Source organism: Manis javanica, chromosome 1 (assembly GCF_040802235.1).
Source record: "Manis javanica isolate MJ-LG chromosome 1, MJ_LKY, whole genome shotgun sequence".
Lineage (NCBI taxonomy): Eukaryota > Metazoa > Chordata > Mammalia > Pholidota > Manidae > Manis > Manis javanica.
The window spans coordinates 107,393,903-107,414,509 of NC_133156.1; the positions used below are offsets into that span (position 1 = coordinate 107,393,903).

General features: G+C 40.0%; 1 long non-coding RNA gene across 1 annotated transcript in view; it reads right to left on the reverse strand.

Annotated features, from left to right (window-relative positions):
* Positions 1–1,929: 1,929 nt before the first annotated feature.
* The window catches only part of LOC140849210 (uncharacterized), a 55,339-nt gene continuing 36,661 nt past the window's right edge, over positions 1,930–20,607 (reverse strand). Inside the window, exon 3 of the long non-coding RNA XR_012130933.1 lies at positions 1,930–1,970. This is a non-coding gene — a long non-coding RNA (uncharacterized lncRNA). The remainder of the gene's footprint in view (positions 1,971–20,607) is intronic.

Below are 20,607 nucleotides of genomic sequence, written 5' to 3' on the forward strand. Positions count from 1 at the left end.
CTCCCCCTGGTTTCCAGGAGCCTTGACAGAGTGCCTTCCACACTCTCATGTGCTGTCACTAGAAATCCTCTCCTATTCTCCAGGCCCCTCATGGTGGCTCCAGAAGTCAGCTGAAAGGCCACCTATGACTGCTTTTCTTGCTATTCCCTCTCTCCCTGACAACCCTGATGCCTGCGCCAGAGATGCTCTTCTGAGGTCCACAAAGGAAGAAGCACTTGCATTTGGTGTTGATACCACGCTGTAGTCTTCAGTACACTGAAGCTGGGCCAGGTGGTAAGTTATAGAAAAGGAGGTTAGAAAGGAGGACAGGAGTCAGCAAGGACTTGTCACCATGCTGAAAAGCTTGGGCTTAACCCAAGGGAGTCATCTAAAGGTTAATATATATATATTAGCAATATTACTAGCTTAAATTTAGAGGCTGAGTTGGAGGGAGACCAAGACTGCTGGCTCGAGAGAAGGGTTTCGAGGATTCTGTAATGGTGCATGGAAGAGACAAGAGGTGCTCAGTCTAAGCAGCAGCAGGGTCTGCTGTGTGGAGGGAAGGCTAACTTTTCTGTGCTATGTGTCCTGCGCTTCCCTGTCGGCTGGTTTTTAATTAGTTTGGACCAATGGTAGTGACTAGTAGGTGATTGGGAAGCAGGAAGAAAAATCCAGTGCATTTGACCCTTTCTCTATAGGTCTCCTCCCTGGCACGTGCACACAGGCCACAGATCTGGCTTCTGCCCAGGGATCCCGCCCTGGGCTCTAGGAAGCCTGCTTCCTGCTTCTGTCCTTCAAGCCCAGGGTTGGCTGGGCTTTCCTGCTAAATTCTGAGATGCTGCCCCGTCCCTGTTTGGCTTCTCATCTATCACCTGTATGACCGATTCTTTTTTCAAAAACCTCTTTCAAATATTTGAAGAGATTTTTCGCTTCCTGGTTTGGACTCTGAGGGATACATGAGGGGACACATTTGAGAAATATTTAGGAGGCAGTATCATTGGAACTGTATGATGATAACCCTGATCCCCTAACTCAAAGTTGTTCTCACACTTCTGCAATGAACTGATTCTTGAATTGATGCTTATTGTGTTGATTCCTCAGTCAGCTGGCTAGACCATCTTCCATGGGAAACTATCCGCAGTATGGCACAGACTGAGTTAGATCTTCAGATCTTTGTAACAATCCTAAGAGATCAAAAACAGCGGGATGCTGCACATATGGGGCCAACGAATCTCTGCAGGGCTTGCCTTCAACAGGACTCTTTTGCTGTCTGGGTCTCCAGGCTTCAGATGTCCAGCTTCTGTAAAGGCAGAATGAGAACCCAGCCAGGAGGGTCAAATCCAACACGCAGACATCAGTACTTGATTTAGAATCCCTGCATGAAGATTCAGCAGAACAAAGTTGATGTGATAATGTTTATTTGGAAGGTATCAAGTCAAGGAATTTAAGCCCTCAATGGCCTGGGGGAAAAAAAGGGCAAGGAGGTGATGCTGAGCACATGGATAGTCAGCTTACAGAGAGTGGCTCCGCATGAATATGCCTGGGCTGGCCGCGAGAGAAGCCTCAGAACAAATGGGCACAGAAGCCCTGGGTGACGCGAAAGATGCTTCCGCGTCTAAGGAGCAGAGGGAGGACGCCAAAGAGAAGGCATTGCTCTAGAGGACTGGTTAGTTTGCAACTACTACACTAAGCGGGGGATCATCAGACTGATATTTTATTTTTTGATTAAGTAATGTTTCTTTTTTAGAATGGTTTTAGATTTGGAGAAAAGTTGAAAAGATAGTATAGAGTCCCTATATAACCTTTACCCTCATCCCTTACTGTTCCCATCTTATGTTACTATTGGTACATTACTGGTAACTAAACTTCACACTTTATATGAATCTCACTAGTTTTTTCCTAATATCCTACCCCTCCCTGCAAGGCCCTACCAGGGTCCCACTGCATTACCTTTAGAGATGTTTTGATTTTATTTTCAATCCATCTTCATTCTTAAAGAGAAAAAACATTTGCTTTCATGTATTTTATTAAAGGAGTACCCAAATAAATAAAAATACATACATTAATGCTGTTTCAAGCTTCAATAAATTTCTTCAGGGAAACCACACTAAATTCTCTTCCTTAGGAGAGTGTATTCAGGTACTGAGCATAGGAGCGGGACATGGATTGAAGTCCTACTCTGCTCCTTTCAATCTGTGCAGCCTTGGAAAAGTACTGACGTTTAATCCGTCTGGAATTAGTTTTCTAATCTATAAAATGGAAGGTGATAGTCCCTCCCTCAGAGGTGGGGTACATGGCTTAAAACGAATAGTACATGTAACTCAGAACAGTGCTGGGGTACATAGCACTGAATTACTCTTAGTTTTTATTACTATTACAATTACTATATGACTTCTGAGTATTCTATATATCTCTTTTCTTGACACTCACAATACTTTTAATTATATGTTTCGTATCTGTCTTTTCTTCTAGGCAAGAATCTTCATGAGTTCAAGGATATTCCTAACTCATAGCATGTGCTCAGGAAGTAATCACTTAATTTTGTTTTACATGCTACATGTAGAGCCATCAGCCAACCACATACAATATAAAAGCTTGAAGGAAGAGAAAGAGAAGGAGAATCAGTTAGATAATACATACAAACACACCTACATATGTAGACCAAATGAGGCAAAATATTTAAATTTTACTTCTAAGTCATCAGCATGTAACATCCTGTCCCTGCTAATATTTAAACTCAGTTTCTCTTTGTGCACTACATGACACTGAAAGGGAATGTATTTTTCTAAGATTGACAATTAAAAGTTCATCAGGAGGACACTGCACTTTCAAGCATTGGTAATGAAGAGTGGCAGAGGGAATTCTGGATGTAATTCCCAGCTACTGCTTTTCTGGTAAAACTGGCATAAGTAGTACACTTGAGATGAACAAGTATTATATCCAAATATTCAAGTTTCTTGCCAAATGCCCTGAAAAGCACGCTTGGGCTCTGGGAACGCAGGCACAGATGTCTGTAAGGCCACGTATCTTTCTGCCACAAATGCAACTTTAAAATGTGCTCCACTCTTATCCAGACTTCCAGACAAGGAAGTTGTTAAATGCATTTTTTTTTCCACCTTTCCTGTAAGTTGCCTTTGCCTTTGAAATATTGCTAAGCAGTTGTCACACAGGGTGGAGGTGGAATTAACAGCTGCAGCATTTCTTACACTGTCATCTTTTCGGTATGTTGCTTCCTTTCACTCTCACGTTGGGGAAGATCCCACCCATCCTTTGCATTCCTCCTGAGCAAGTTGTGTCAAGGAAAGGCAAGACAGGAAGCTATTCTCAACCTTGAGGGTGTAATCAAGAAGGAAGATTTTAATTAGTTCCTCAGAATGTTCTCAGTTTCTGCACAGAACAGCCCTTCCTTTCTTTGGCATCAGAGCACCTCTTGGATACTTCAAGAAACACACAATTTTGTTCTCTCAGGTGCCAGACTCTGTATTCAAATGTAATGAGGAGTTATGAAGTCTATCTTTCTGAGCACTTACCATAGTTGCATTCTTGCATTTAGTTGTATAATTAGTTGATTTATGACTGTCTGTCCCATTTTGCTGAGGATTCCATGAAAGCAGAGGCATGTCTGATTATGGTCCCCATTATATCCTGAGCACCAAGCTGTGTGTCTGGCACTCAAAAAGTAGTTGCAAAATAAAATAATGAACATGTGATTAAAGATACTTTGGCTAAAGCAAACAAAACAGTGCCTGAACAATGCTCTTCGGGAGGTTTCTGGAAAATGAGTGATAATGCAGTCTTCTTTATGTACCAGACACTTTCCTAAGTGCATCACACTTGTTGCCTTTAATAACTCAAATAATCCTCAAAACAATACTGGACTAGATTCTGTGACTATCCCCATTTCACAGATGAGAAATCCGAGACACAGGGTTAATGAAATTTCCCAAGGTCACAAAGCAGCTACCGGCAGAGCCTGGAATGAAACACAGCCCAGCTGGCTCCAGAGACTGAACGCAAAGACACCATGTGATCCTGCCGCCTGGGATGCTATACAGATAGACACTTGGATCACAGAATACAAGTGGCATGTGTGATAACAGTTCTAACTGGCCAAAAAAAAAGGAAAGATCAGTTCAGATCTGGACAGATGTAGAAAAACTGATAAACCATCTTTGACATTTAGGGATGACCATATACAAACATACTCTTCAGATTTAACAAGATTGAGGATTGTTTATCACTGGCAAAAATAAACATGGACAAGTTATCTCTTGACTGCCTTGACTCTCACAGATATCTAGTGAATCAAAAATCTACCTTACTTTCTTCTAACATATCACATGAAGGATAGTTATGTGAAAAATAACAATTGTCCACTCCACTCCAAAGATTTCATGGAATCCCAAGCGGTTAAAGAATAGAAGTTAAATCCCACCAAAGCAAGATTTCTCTCTGAAGAAATGGTCTTGCAGTATTGAAAGACATATACCTCAATTCCAAATGGGGTTTGACACAAAGAAATGGGTAGGAAATCATTTATCTCTCCTCTGAATTTCCATTCACATAGGGCCATTTTTCTTGTTCTTGACATTTAATGCATTATATTCTGACGTCTGTGCACTTGTCTTATCTCTCCACAAAAACTACACTCCTTAAAACAGGAACTGTGTCATGCAGTAAAAGGCAGTGTGCTGGAGAGAACAAGATTTTTATTAGTAAGTGAAATTACCACTTACTATTTGTATAACCTTGGGCAAGTTATTTAACTTCTCCCCTCCTTGAATTATTCATCTATAAAAGGAGGTTAATAATGGTATGCAGTATTATTAACTAAAATTTTAAGAGCCTTTGGACTTTGGTTCAATAGTGAAGATTTGAAACATATGTGCAGATTGAAACATACATGCTTTACTCCAGAAACACATTAAAAATTTCAGCCATTAAAAACTTCTGAACCCATAAGGACAAAGAAAGCTAGGAAAAAGAGATAAGACAGAAGAAAAAAATCTATGTATGGAAAGCAATGGATTAATTTGTTGTAACTGATTTGGCAGAGCAGGAAACATGGAGACCCTTCAGGCTATGAAATCACGAAGAAGGCTCATTCGCACTTCAGAATCTCAGAATCAGGAGCTGGAGGCAGGAGGCACTTTGAAAGTGGGTGTTGGTAGAAATGACAAGAACACTGAAAGCCTTGGTAAGGAGGTGAAACTGAGATTCCTTTTCTTCCCTACACAGCCAGGGGTCTGCATGGCTTAACTGCGAATAATGTTTATGTAAACATAGCAATATGCAAACTGAATATTAATCTGATCAAAAATTTTCATTTAAATCACATTATAAAAACAGAGAAAGAAGAAGTGTGTGTTTGGGATGAGGGGAAGTATGTAAGAAAGCTTACTCATTGCCTTCCCTTGTGGGATGTTCAGAGGCAATACCTAAAATCACTAAATTAATAAACAACAGGATAGCACATTATGTAAAATTATGGAGGCAAATACCAGAAGAAACAGCTGAAAGACATAAAAGTGTTTCCTCTGGGAGACAGGAATTGAGGTGGGCTGGGTGACAGGAGCTAATGCTTTACATTATAAGCCTTGAAGAATGATGTGACTTTTATATCTACGTACACTTTCAATCATAAAAGATATTTTTAAAAAGTGAATGCTGGGCTACAGAGCAGTCAGTAAACATCAGGGCAGCCTCTCTTCATCCCTGTTCATTTTCTTCCCCACATATTTATGTTTATATTTATGGTAGTTCCTCATTACATTTTTAGTAAATGAGCTATCAACGTTCACATATTCAATCGCCAACAAAATCTTCAGAAGGGAAAAAAGGGACACACTTATTGTGCTACATTTTATAATGTAAGGAATGAACTGTCACCCAGGAACAAAGTTTTGAACAATTAATTGTGAGGCAGGAAAATAGATATGAGCATGGTGGAAAGAGAAAAAAGGCCATGAAGTCCACTAAAAATTTAGACCCAAAATTAATCAATTAAAGCTCAAAAAGCCAGGAGCAACCTGGCCTGGAATGTTTGAATATTCCCCAGATAAAGGAGGGTACCTCAGCATAGCCCATGTCTTTATTGCGTTAATCATGCAGGCCCAGATTATTTTTTTACCTTTACGTATATGCTGCTTTTTTCTCCTTCTGGCTCTAATTAAGTAGTCTGTAACCTAGGCAACTATTTAGCATGCAGGCCCAGCCTTAAACAACGTAGTGAAAAGTAGGAAGGATTCCATCTTGAAGACTGTATTTTAATACCCAGGAAGTTAAAAATATAAGATTCTTAACTTACTCTTTAGCAAACAGACAATAACTCAGCCCACCTTGGGGGCTGGGCAGGCAGTCTGATACCCTCCCAGACCAAGACGCTGGTATGTATCCAAGGGAGAAATCAGACCAGGAAGTTCCCTGTGTTAAGTTAATTCTAAGTATTCAAGACCACTTAACAAGTCTGCACTCCCAGTCCTTGGTCACATTCGTAAAGAATCCTTAAAAGAGGGAACTCCCAACCTTTCGGGGTGCTCCTCTCTCTGAGGTTGCCCGCACTTTCTGAGTGTATAAACTTTTAATCTTAAACTTTCTCTCTCCAACCTTTCAGGGCACCTCTCCTTGCTGAGGTTGCCTGTGGCACTTCTTCTCTCTTTAAGTAACTTTAAATAAAACTTTTACTCTGCTTCACTACTGGGTCTCTGCCTTTCAATTATTTGTCGCGGCAGGAACAAGGACCAACGAAAATACACAACGCTCCCCCAACAGAATGATCAGCCTTCTTGGCACTTTTTTATGGATGGGACAGAGAGAAGCTGCTATCAACTGGAAATTAGGCACCTGTTCCAAAGGCATGGCCTTTGAAATATGAGAATTATGTTCAATTTGAAAAACTTCCTTAAAATACTATTAGGTACCTAAACATAATGTGTAAATTAATTTGACAGCGTCACCTCTTAATGGGACCTTTGCAATCACCACTGTTACATGGGCCCAAGTTTCCCCGCACCCATCCCTTCTCTCCACTACTCCATAAGCATGGTGGTGATTGATGTATTATTGGAATTGATCAGATGACATGATCTCTGAGTCTGAACATAGTTACTCTTGGGGAGCATGGCACTCATTAGCATATACATATACTCAGAACTTACATGGCACAAACAAGCAGCTGCCACCTTTAAGAGCCAATTTCTTATTTTGGTTTTGTACTTAGCAGCCTGTCCAGAGTCTTCTCTGAGTTTTCCAACTGTGTTCTCTTCCAGAATTAGCTCATTACGATTAAGCAGGAGAAAGAGATCAGGGCAGCAGGAGAGAGCCACACAGATCCACATACATGAGTTGTTTATTCTCTACCACTCAGCTGCTCCATCTCTTTTGTGATCCCCAACTGCCCAGGCCACAGCGTCTTCACTGAAGCACAGATCAATGCAATCGAAGGTCTGGATCTCAACAAAGGAGAAGTGCCCTGGGCCCACCATTTGTTTGCATGTTTGCTTGTTTGTTGAAGTGCATGAAGGAAAAGTAATATACAGTCTATCTTCTTTACTTTTTCAAAAGAATTGCCTCTGAAAATCCAGATGACGTGCATTTTCGAGGATTTTTTAAAAATTATAATTCCAATAGCAACAATAAATTAAACTCCCCCAACAACAACACATATGGCTCAGCAGAGCTAGTGATTTATAATTAATAATCCCCCCAGAAATACAGAACCCAGTCAAACAACAAGGGTTCAGATTAAGTCAAGCCAAATCAACAGATGCCTGGCACCATGTACTAAATTCCACCAAATGGAGGCTCTTGTGGAATGCATGAAGGAGGGAATTCCTGAGACCCTGAGTCAGCCTCAGAGCCAGTTTGCCACCACTGGCCATGGTGGGGGCAATGGGAAAGTCCCAGGTGAATAGTTCAAGTTTTGCTGAATCCACTTTCTTACTGAAAATCTTGAATGATACAAGGTTTTAACAATGGAATAATTATTGAATGCTAGGTTACAGTATTCATAAGAATTAAATATTAAAAGAGGATAGGAATGGTGGTGCATTAAGTGCACATCACTTCTACATCCCTCAATCTTCAGATCACCCCAGTTTCCTTAGACTTAGATGACAGAGAGGTTTCTATCTCTACTTTTTGAAAGAGCTTTGGAATCTTCATAGGGCTTGGCTCATTCACAGGTACAGCTTGCCATTGATCAATAGACACCATTTGTGCCAATATAAGAAGCCAAATCTAATATATAAAACATCACCTAACTTGACCAGAAGTTTTTTTTTTTTGACATAAAAAGATGAAGAATTATTTGAAAGAATCCTTTGTGACTTTTTTTTTTATTTTCTATTGCTGGAACACCATAAAAGGGGATAAAAGAGCACCTTTTTGTGGAGAGAAAATGAGGAATACAATTTATTGTAACTTGTCCAGTTTATTTGTACTTTCCCAGAACATACACATTTTATTCAAATCCTCCTATATTTGTGCCTCCTGAATCTTTTGGTGTTAAATCATTCTGAATATAAAGCTGAGTTCTGAAACTTCTTGTCTGTGTGATCTGGAGAAAGCCTATGTTTGATATCTGTACCATGATATTGTGGATCTCACAAGCTTGTGGTGAGAATTCAGCAAGACCACAAAAGCGTGAGTCTCATTGTAGCACAATGCTAGATAAAGGTTTGCTTCTTTCCTCCATTGACAAAGGTCTTGAATTTTTGTCAGATATTACTTGTTTTGCATATGCAGCCCACCATTTTTTGTTATGGGACAAGTGAAGACAAAAGTGATAAGCACAGAGATTGACTTTCTCCTTCACATTTGCCTGTAGACCCCAGAGTGTTGTGGACCAAGAACAGACAGGCACCCAGCCCAGGACCGGCAGGCCCCTGCTGAGAGGCAGGTCAGTGCACAGGTTGTTCCAGTCACCTTTCACCTTCAGCTGGAATGCTTCAGGACAAGCTGAGTTCCACCCCTACACTACGCCCCTCCGCCACCCCCACCCCAACACCATCCCCACACTCCCACTTTTAGGACCAAAACTACAATGGGCTGAATGTGCCACAAAAGTGGGGCTCCACAGTGCAAGTTAATGACCACAGCATTCATTTGCGGCCCTGCCTCTTTGGAAAGCACATGGATTTAGGAACCCCAGGGAATGGCTTTGAACTCCGGAGCCACCTTTTACTGTGTCATCTCAGGAAACTTAAAAGTTCCTCAGCTTTAACTGAGGAATGGAGCTCTTATTTCCCCCTGTTGAGTTGCGGTGAAGGTTGCATAGGCAATATGCATGAAATACTTTGCATGGGGCCTGACTCAGAATTGGCTCTCAACAAACAACAGTTTTTCCCCCTCTCTGACACCACGTATACTCTACTCGCTGTGCCTTCCCTCCTCTTCTACTCTCTTAGAAATATCATTCTTCACACAAAAGCTGGCTTCTCTCAACTTCTCTGCTTCTTCTTCTATCCCCCAGGCTCCGTGAACTCTTCCTATACCATTTCTCTTGATCTCACTTTTAATGGTAATTAGAAACCCCAGGTATTTAAGTCTCACTCTGTGCCAAGAACTCCATAAATGCCCTCAGATTCTCAACGCAACCCTCCAGCATAGGTCATCCTTTTCTTAATTTACATGAAAGGAATTCAAGTCTAGGAGAAATTCAACTTCCTAAGCTAACAAGTGAGAGAATCAGATTTGAACCCAGTGAGTCTAACTCTCCAGCTGTTACACCACCTTATCTGTGACATTTACTTAGTCCACATTGCCTTTCATGTTACGTCACATTTTACGTATGTGATCCATATGCCAATTGATAACATATACATGGACAGCTGTACCACAATGTTTAGTCCATAGTAAATGCCAAATAAATGTTAATGATTGTTACAAATAGTTCATCAGTGATTAATTTGTTAATGATGATTAAAAAATTGTGAGTGTGCTCATTATCCTATGGACATTTTCAGGTGAAAGAAAATCTTGACACAAGGAGCGATTTACTTTATGTTTCTTCAGGAGAGAGGATTTTTAAAAAGTTATGAATTAAACTAGAATCCAGCCATGATTTTTATAAAACCAGATGGTTGGAAGAAAAACAGGAAGCTATGGGTCTCTTCTGGAAGTATCACAAGGCTGTTCCTCAGCCTAACCTTCAGTGATGTTTTTAAAGGTGGCATGCTGATGTGCAGACATGACAGTTACTAAGGCTATGAAGGAAAGACAAAGGGAGAAGGGGTGAAAGCAAGACCATGAGCCATGTAGAGATGGTAATCAGGGGCAACTCACTTTTTATATATTTGCTCACGTCTCCAGACAACAGTGAAAGCCCCACCCTGTCCTCACTCACCCTGTGCTAGAATCCAGCTACACCATAGCCTTGAATTAGAGTAAAACACTAGAATGATTTTGTAGTGACGAGAATCAGATCCCTTCAACCTTATTTATAATGAAAGATTCCTTATTATCGTTCAGCTAGACTGTTCTGATCTGATGTTATCTATATTCTGACAATTTGGCGTCATCTCCTAATTCAAGTAGAGATGGCAATTTTTTCCAGTTTTAAAGACCAAGTGGCCAACACTGGAGGAAAGCCAGGCCTCTGCCTCAGATCTCACAGAGGAGCACCACTGGACCAGTGCCCAGGACGCCTGCCGTCTCAATTTCACCAAGCCCAAAGCAGGATCTCCACCCATGTGATGAAGGAGTTAGTTACTCTGATAAAATCTTAGCCCTGACTTCCTGAGAATGGAGAAGTGAGATGTATAATGGGTCTGGCAGAGCCACTGAGGCCACGTGGCTGGAGGTGGTGGTCATTGTTTTGTTTTGTTTCCCTGCAGGAGGAAGTGAATGCATCTGACTTTACATCTGGCACCCAGCCCTCTCCGAGCTAAGGACTTTGGACTCCTGCCAACAATGGACTTAGTTGCTTTTGACTGGATTTTATTACTCTGGATGGTCATGCATTCAAATCATGGGCAGAAGGCAGAAAGGAGGCTTCCCCAAGCCAGAGCCAGAGGCACAGTGCCCACACGTTGACCCTCACTATAATACATGCTGATAATAGTCTGAGACAGCCTTGACCCTGTGGGGAGCAACATGCAACTTTGTAACAAGGCACAACTGGAGTTTCTCTGACTTCCAAAGTTCAAAGATCCAGTAACATTAAAAGCTATTCCTGGACAGCATGAACCTTAAAACAAGGAAATGAAATCTCAAAACCTACCCCAACCTAACCACCATTATTTTGTAAAATTGGGACACTTTAACGACAAAAAAGTTGGGAAGATCATACTCTCAGAAAAATAGTCTTTTAAATTACTAATTTAGTACGATGCCATAAAAAAGTAAGTTTTCACACAAACCAGTGAAGACATAAAAAACCCAGAGTGATGTTTCTCATATTCCAGGAAATCATTAAATATGACTCAGTTAGGGACCCTGGTTGGGGGTGTTTCATCCATTACACACTTTTAAGTTGTACATATAGTATTGTTATGGAATTCGTAAAAGAGTAAATTTGGGTTAATGGAATCCTGGAAAAAACAATGAAATCCTAGAGACAGGTTTGCATTTGAAACCACAGCTGACCCTTAGCCCTCTCACTGCACCATCTTTGATGCCTCCAGCCACTGCTCGCTTCTGCCTCTGAACTCTCCTGTGGAGCCATGATTGAATCTCACAGCACCTGTGCCATCTTTGATATCGAGATCCCATAGCAGTTACCTCCCTACATTACATTCTATATACATTTTCTAGATGAATAGAAACTCTGAGGTTGTTTCTTACCCAAGGGCAATAAAGTCCCAGGCAAAATAAGATTGAAACATAAATATGGTAGCTTCTGTAGCAATTTTAAGATTAGTAATTGCAAATACCTACATGGATAGGAACATAACACGAATATGGAAATTTTATAGGTATATAAATCTAATTTTTAAAAAAATTATCAAGGCATCTGAAAAGAAAATCTAGGTGCTAAAACCAGTTTTTCCAGGCATTATGTCTTTCTTAAGCCACTCTTTTCACCATGTTTCAATTTAAGAAGGTTCATTCAGCCCTTCCTTTCAAGTCCAACTTCTTTTTTAAGTAGCTTTGCCAATTATTCCATCCCTCAGTGAGTTTTCCCTTCTGTGAGTTCCTGGAATATTTATTCTCTCTTCTTTTCTACCCCAAAGCAAGAATTTAAGTTTATTATAGGCACAACAAGGACTAAATAATAGACTTTGTTCCTTTCTGCCTCCATTTCCTACACACTAAGCAAGATATTCCCAATCCCACATTCTGTATACCAGGAAAATCCCACTGTTTCCTCAGGATCAGAACAAGTGCCTGGACTCTTCTCTTCTATCCCAATTCATTACTTTCTCCTCCATGCCTCTGTGTAAGTGGTCTTCATTGAGCAAGAATAGCACTTATATTTATTGTGAAACTGTCAAATGGCCACTAATACTACCTGACATCATCTTTGTTTGTTCAACCGAATCCACAATGACTAAGTAAACCTTCTCCTCTCCCTTCAAACCTCTGAAACAGTTTTGTTCCTCTTGGTATTTAGCATATGACCTTGCTTCTTAGTTTAAAGGAAAGATAAAGACTACCAGATGAGAATTCCCAAAATACTAAATATTTCCCTTATATTAAATATACAAAACAACTCACATCAAACCCTTACTTGCCTCCTGACTTCTTATTACAGTGGAAGATATGCCCCTTCTTCTAAAATTAGTCTGCTTGGATCCATCATTTTTCATCTTTTCATAAGCTGCATTATTTATCCCTTTATTCTCCCTTATGTATCAAACTCTCAGCTGATTCTATCCTTTGGCTCTTGCTGTGGTCTGAATTTTTGTGTCCCAGGAAAAATTCATATGTTGAATCCTAATGCCCAATGTGGTAGTATTAGGAAGTGGGGCCTTTGGGAAATGCTTAGGTCATGAGGATGGAATGGACTAAAATGGCTCTTAAACATATATAAATCTCTTCCATTTGAAAAACAATTTATTCTCACTCAACCCCTCATCCCAGTTTCTGCAGCATCTCTCCTAGACCTTCCGCAGCGAACCTGCTGCAGGGTTCCCCGTACTGCTGTAACCATTTCCTCATCTCTCACAAACTCGATCCACTCCAATCTGGCATGGAGCGGCCTCTCCATACCTCTTTCCCATCACCTTCCACCATGTGTCTTCTCCATAGGGTTGCAAAATTTAATAAATAAAACTACAAGATGCCCAGTTAATTATGAATTTCACATAAACAACAAATAATTTAGCATATTTTTAGATGTAATATAAAAATATTACATCTAAAATTTTAGGGGCATACTTACACTAAAAAAGAACTTGGAGTTCATCTGAAATTAAAACTAGTTACCCTGTATTTTGCCCAGCAACCCTCCTTCCCCCACATAGTACAAGCCAACTACCCTGGCTGTCTTCTGGAATGTTTTCACTTTGACAGATGCTGGTTGCATTAGCTTCCTGGGGCTGCTGTAACAAAGACCCACAAACTTACAGCAGCATAACTTCAATCTCTGGTTCAGTCTTCATGTGGCCATTTTCCCACTCTGGGTCTCTTCTTCTTTTAAGAACACCAGTCATACTGGATTAAGGGCCCACCCTCCTTCCATATGTCCTCATATTAATTTAATTATATTAGCAACAACCATATTTTCAAAAAAAGATCACATTCTGACATATTGGAGATTAGAACTTCAATATATCTTTTTGGAGGACACAAGTCCACCCCTAATAGTGGTCCTTCTGCTAATTTCCGTAGGTATTCCTACTAACTTTAACCCACTCATCAGATGTCAACTTAATTAAAAACTCCCTGAGTTTCCTGACCAAATCCTACCCCCCAATTTTGTACTTTTACAGGACCGTATATGCTCTTCATTGCACTTTTAAATTCTATGGGATGAATCTACATGCACTTGCTTGATAATTTGATTAATGTCTGTGTTTTCCACTGAACTGTGCACTCCATGAAGGCAAGAATAAGGCCTGTTGGCTCAGTATTACACCTTGGCTGTGAGCATAGTTCTCACATTTAGTAGGCACTTAATGCTGACTTGTCCTATGAATGAAGAAACCCATGATGAATTACTTTACAACACAAATGGCCAGAATCGTTATATTAACAAAATCTAGTAGAGCTCTGGCAGAAGATCAGTGTCCAATAAGAGATCTCTGAATAAGTAGTTGATTCCACTCCTAATTTTTTATTGTTTTTATCCTGAAAAGAAAATCAGGGAGACAATCACCCAGCCAAGACAAAGATATGTGGTTGTTTATTAATGTGTAAAATACGTCTTTCCCTTTATCTAAGTTTCTTTTATTGAGGCATAGCTGACCTAACTAACATTTTATTAGTTTCAAGTGCACAACATAATGATTTGATATTTAAATATATTGTGAAATTTGTAAACATTGTGAAATGAGTTTCTTAGATCCATATTTTGTTACCAAAAGACCATGTTTGACCTGTGTTTGAAAGCAAGAATAAAAGTTGACTCAGTTTTGAACACTTACAGGAAAAGTTATCCCCAATGAATTAGGTAAAACATGTTTACTAAGCTTCATAGTATTCTAACATATAACATTCTAAATGTTAGAAGTAGCAAAATATAGGAATGTTTCTAGCTATCTGGACTTTTACCTTTTCTCTTAGAAGCTATGAAATGACAAAAATAGTGTCCACTACCAAAAAGGATACTTTTAAGATACTCTTAAGATTATATGGGTGTTTAAAAAAAAAACAAAATTAGGCCCAGGAACTAAGAAGATTTTGAGATTGGACTCTCAAAGCTCACTTATTGTTTCCATCCTCCTCTGCTAACTTCTTGGAATAGGTAATGCATGTCTACATCTGAGTCAGTGGAATCTCTTAGCCATATATTTTTAATGATGGTGAACAAGAGGATTTTGCAAAAATCTGTGTTACGGTAGAGGAAGATTTATTGAAAACACAACCGGCATTGAGATTCCAGTTTGATTTTAGATTTGCTTCCCCTGTTCCTTGTGTTCATTAGGAAGCTATCTTTTACTGCTTTTGGGGTGGCATAGAACTGAATTGTCTTCTGCAAACAGTGTCTTCTAAGAATTTGTCAACATTTAGGTAAACAGAAGATACAATCAATTTTGCCCTAAAAGGACTAAAATAGACTTTAAATATTTCTAATGTAGTTTGATTCTTTAATATGCTCTAGAGCTGTTGATTTCAAGTATGTTTAATAGATATTTGCTAGATTCATACTGTTTGTAACAACATGTAAACAGCATGCTCAGTAACTTAAGGGGTGAGTAGAAAAACCCCAGGTTTTCCTCCTGTTTTTCATTTACTCTCACACTGCTACCACAATTATAACACTTCTGACACCAGATACGTGGGTTTTCTGCTTGCCAAGCAATTCTGTGACACCAGCTGGGTGTCCTACAAGTTAACTCAATTTTGATACAATCTACCTGGAGATAGCGCCAGATCTTGTACGTTAAGGGATGAGTCCCAGGAGACTGCACCCCATTTCACATGCCAATCACCAGTAGTGGGTCCCCAAGTTACCCATAACTTCTGTCTGATTTGGCTACAGATCAGAGGTTCCCACAAACTCTCCTTCAGTTTGGTTAATTTGCTTAAGCAGCTCACAGAACCTGAGGGAATGCTAACTTACACTTAACTAGTATATTAGTGGAGATGAAAAGGATACAGATGAAGAGAGGATGAAGAGATACATAAGGTAAGGTTTAGGAGGGTCCCCAGCTCAGGAATCTCTGTCCGCACGGTGTTGGGGTGTGTCACCGTCCCAGCATGTGGATTTGTTCACCAACCTGGAAGCTCCCCCGAACGTCACGCTATTGGGATTTTATGAAGGCTTCCTTATGTGGCCATGATAAATTATTAACTCTATCTCCAGCCTGTCTCCCCTCTCTAGAGAAGTTGGGGGTTGGGAGGGTAGGATGGAAAATACCAAACTTCTCATTATGGCTTAGTCTTTCTGATGACCCACAGTGGCCTCAGTAGAACAAAAGATGCTCACAGAGCTCTTATCACTTAGGAATTTACAAGGGTTTTAAAAGCCTTTGTAAGGGACTGGGTCAAAGACCAAATATTAGAATAAGAAATGCTTCTAGTGCTCTTATCACTTAGAAATGTATAAGAGTTTAAGAAGCTCTCTGTTAGGAATCAATATATTTCTTTTCTATTATCTCACAATGAAGAAGTAAATTTTAAGTGGACTTCTTATGTAAGTGCCTATACTTCCAATGCTATTAGCCCAGTCGGTTTATCCCCCTAGAAGTATTTCAGTGATGAGTCCTGGGTTTTTTTGGGGGGAATGGCCTCACTTGAGGAACACGTTAAGATTTCGTTTGTTCCGTGAATCTTTAACTAATATCCACATTATAAAATGTGGAGAGCTTGGGCCCAATATATATTTGCTGAAAAAAATGTGTACATCAAAGTGCAAAAAGAAGCAAATATTAGACATTCCCAAACGACAGCCTCTAAGAAGATAAAATCTTTAGTGGAAAAATAGGCAATACTATTTGATAAAACCTTCTAAGGAAAGGTGTTCTTTTATTTCAAATATTGCTCTACTCATTACTAGTTTTGAACAAAAATAGGAAGTTACTGGGTTAGAGAATAAAAAAGAGTGTGGCTGACCTCAAGGATACAGAGATGGTCCTGAAGAGTTTTAAGATGAGGTCAAGTTGTAAACTTGCATTTTTAGGTAATACATGCTATCTTAGAGAACAGAAAAAGCTGCACATGGATACAGAGCTGAAGCTGGCTTTCAGATCTTGCCTGGGTGGAGAAAGATGGCAACAAGCAACCTCACTAATTACCAAAGCACAGTAAGCCCAGAGGGGTCCAGAATACTAATGTTGTTCAATGTTTTATCAATGTCACAGTACAATGGCTTCAAATTAAAATCAAACACTAGAGGCATTCCTATCCATGAAGAGCACCACCAAGCTATGAGCAAAGCTAGATCTTCTCCAGACTGTTGCAGAAAACTAAATGAATGCCTTCAGCTACCCAGACAGAACCACCATTTCTCAATTCTCCTTGGCTAGGACACTGGGAGGACCTAGTGGTTCTTCTCTTAATGCTGACAATTTAGATAATGTATAAACATGGGTCTCTACATGGAGCATCCAGAGGGGGAATATGTTTAAACCCCAGGCAGAGGTGTTTAAACATATTCCACACAAGGACTAATAAACTTGCTACAGGCATGGACTTGCTCTCTTGTGAAGATGCAGACAGATGACAAGAAGGCTACGGGGTTACATGAGAGCTTCCTCAGAAATAGAATTCCTAGTTCTCTGGGCTCAGGGTAGGAAAGACTGGAATATGTTCTTTGTTACTAACCCTTTCATTTTATTGGTAATATTGAACAGTAAATGTTATATCAGATTTAAGTAGTTGTCAGGAAGTAACATATAAATCATGTCATCAAGTTTATGAGTTACAAAGTAAAACAGAATAGAAAGAAAAGAACCCAAGAACCTGGGAAGCACTGTAGGAGCCAGAAAGCATGGGCTATGCAGTCAAACAGGACTGGAGTTCTACCACTTTCTAGCTAAGTGACCTATAGCAAATTGCTTAACTGTCTAAAGTTCCCTTTCTATATTTACCAAATGAAGGTCAAAACATCTACTGTGAAGACTAGTTATGCGGGGGGTAAATGAGATAAATTATGCCTGGTAGCTGGCACACAGAGCAGGGGTCTACCCATGTGAAAAGGGATGTGGAGGAAGCAGGCAAACGTGCCGGGGCTGGACTAAAAATCTGTCTCAGTTCCTGAGAGAGGAAATAGTTGTAAAATGAACCATTTCAGCAGACTCACCAGCAACTGGTTTTCAACCTTTAAAAATTACCCTTTGCTGTGCGTTCATGAAATTTTCTGAAACTATTAGCAAGCCACACCCAACTAGCAACTGTGGGGAAGAGGAATTGGTAAGAAAGGGCTTTTGTAGTAGGCCCGCAGTTGTTTCCAGGTGTTTCGTTACCAACAAGAAGTTCTTGATATTCTTTTGTCTGTGTTTATATTTATCAGTGTTGAACTAATACCAAATAGAAAGGAAGAGCTGACAGAAGTACGGTTTTTGCTGGTGCTGTTCTATGTACATGTACAGGAACACACACACACACACACAGACCTCCTCAGAGACACACACACACACACACACACCTAAGAGACTGTCTTAACCCAGCACAAAATCTCATTTTAAATCATTAAGAGTTACAAGGGTTTCAAATTATTTCCATGAAAATGTCAGCTATACTGGATTAAAAATATATAGATCAAATTCTAAAAATTATTTAAGAAAAATTTTGAAGTCAACTACACTTTTGCTTTGACTTGACATTAGATTGCATTCCTTGTTACACAGAAGATGCATCATAGTTATCATGCAACTTACTTGATTTAAATTTGGTAATTTTTTTTAGCTATCAAGCAGTCAGTATGAGAATGTTCTGTTCAAAACTGGATACTGGCAATCCATTTTAATAAAATAATAGATCTATATCTATATTCTGGATAGTATTCAGACTATTATAAAGAGAAAAAAACAAATTTGCATTTCATCTATGATCTAAGGTAGTGAAAATATATCAGGGAAGCAAACGAGACAGAGCATTCTCCTTATATAGGGAATAGAGGCAATGGAATGAGGTGGAGATGACAGTACCCAAGTGAGCAATGCTGCAGAGAGTGACTCTCAAGCGAATCATGCAGACCAGGCCGCAGCCCAAGGCCTGGAGAGCCACCTTGAACCACAAAGTGTACATATTTCCATGATGATGGAGAATTAAGACATGAGGATAGAACTTGAAAGGACTAGCACAAAGGTGCAAAAAGAGACTTTAGTCAAATACCATGCATTTGTATCTGATCCATGACTTTATAAACCTCTGAGGAGAGTCTCGTCCCTGCATTTGACTGTCATTGCATGTACAGAGAAGAGCATACTTGTGCACACTTTGGAGGAAATATTGTCCTATTGACATACATGCTGTTAAAGATGCCCTGGAATATCCCCTGTTGGATCCTATTCTGTCTCCTCTCAACAATGATTTCAGTCCATGCAGTGATTATGTCCCCATCATCGTACCTCCCACCTTGTAGTGCATCACTCTGTGGTTGTTCTCTAACGCTAAAAGGGGAAAACTTACTCTCCCTTCCTCAATTCTTAACTTATGCTGAAAACTCCAGCGTTGATGGTGAATATACAAATGACTGGCATTTGAGAATGCTCTTAGACACCAAGTGGAAGCTATGAGCCAAAAACCAGCATGTTGGCAGGATTAAATGAAATAATGTCTGTGAAAGTGCTTGTAAACTGCAGCACGCTAACAGTTGGCCCAATGATACAGTCGATGAAACTTCATAGATGCAAACTGTTGCATTTATGTCACAATCAGTCCATTGTATGAGTGTCGGAGGAGAGAGACTTGGCCTGAAGAGCATTTCAATAGAAACCAGGAGTCTGACTTGGCTGCTCAGAAACCTTAGGTAATCTGCAATTACAGGTAAGTAGATCACATCTGGCTATGGTGTTTATTTCTGCAAGTCACATTTTATGAGCAAATGAACAAACTGGACCCTGCCCCCTTCACAGGAGAGAGTGTTAAAGTTAATGAGAGGCTGAAAACCCTATCAGCTGAGGAATGGCTGAAAGAGATGGAAATAAACCTCTCTCCTCAAATATCTAAGGGAGCAGAATCAGAATGAAGTACAAAACAGAACAAGATTGGGGTAGAAGTTATATGGAGCCAGATTTCAGCTCAATAAAAGGAAAACATTCTAATTATTAGAACTCTGAAAATATGTAATGGATTGCCCCGTTCTTTCCTTCTAATTACTACACTGACCTTTTCTGAGAAGCTTCTGAGGGTCTCTTATATCATGAAAGATACTTTCTCCACACAGTTGCCATGCTGCGCAGTACCTGCCCCTGCCCGCTGGCCATGACTGACTGGCACAACAATGGGTGTCCGACCCAAGGCGCCAGCCAGTCAAGTCGTTGCACCTGGAATGCCAGTCTAAAAGGGGCCCTCTATTTAAGATAATGGCTAATAAAGCCAGGTATCTTCTGTTTTCAAAGTTTGATTTTTATAGGTACAAAAAAGAATCTACTAACTGATAGCAGGAGAATAAAAGCAGAGAGAGTGAGAGCAAGAGAAGATGAAGATAAGGAGCTAGAGAAAAGCTGAGGCCACAGGAGCCTAAACAGAGGTGAAAGTCTAGATCAATGTTGCAGGCGTTTAGCAACTGCTGGTATGTAGATGAATGCAGATGACAAGATAGTGCCTACTTGCACCCTGCTGCGCCTGGCTGTGTAAGCGTGTGTGACGAGGAGCCGGACTCTGTGGCTGGCAGTGTCATCCACAGCTCAGCTGATGAGACTCCTCTTCTCCCTGCTTTCCTGGGTGTCTCAGTCAGGTAACACCACCATGTTTCAGTTAACCATTCAACTCCAAGGAACCTCACACTACTACAGCCTAATAATATGGACAAGGAGAAAGAAAAAAAAAGAAAAGAATCAAAACTCTACCCTAGATAGAAAAACTTAGTATTTGCTATTTGTGTCCTTACAGTCTTAATATGTATGTGCATATGTG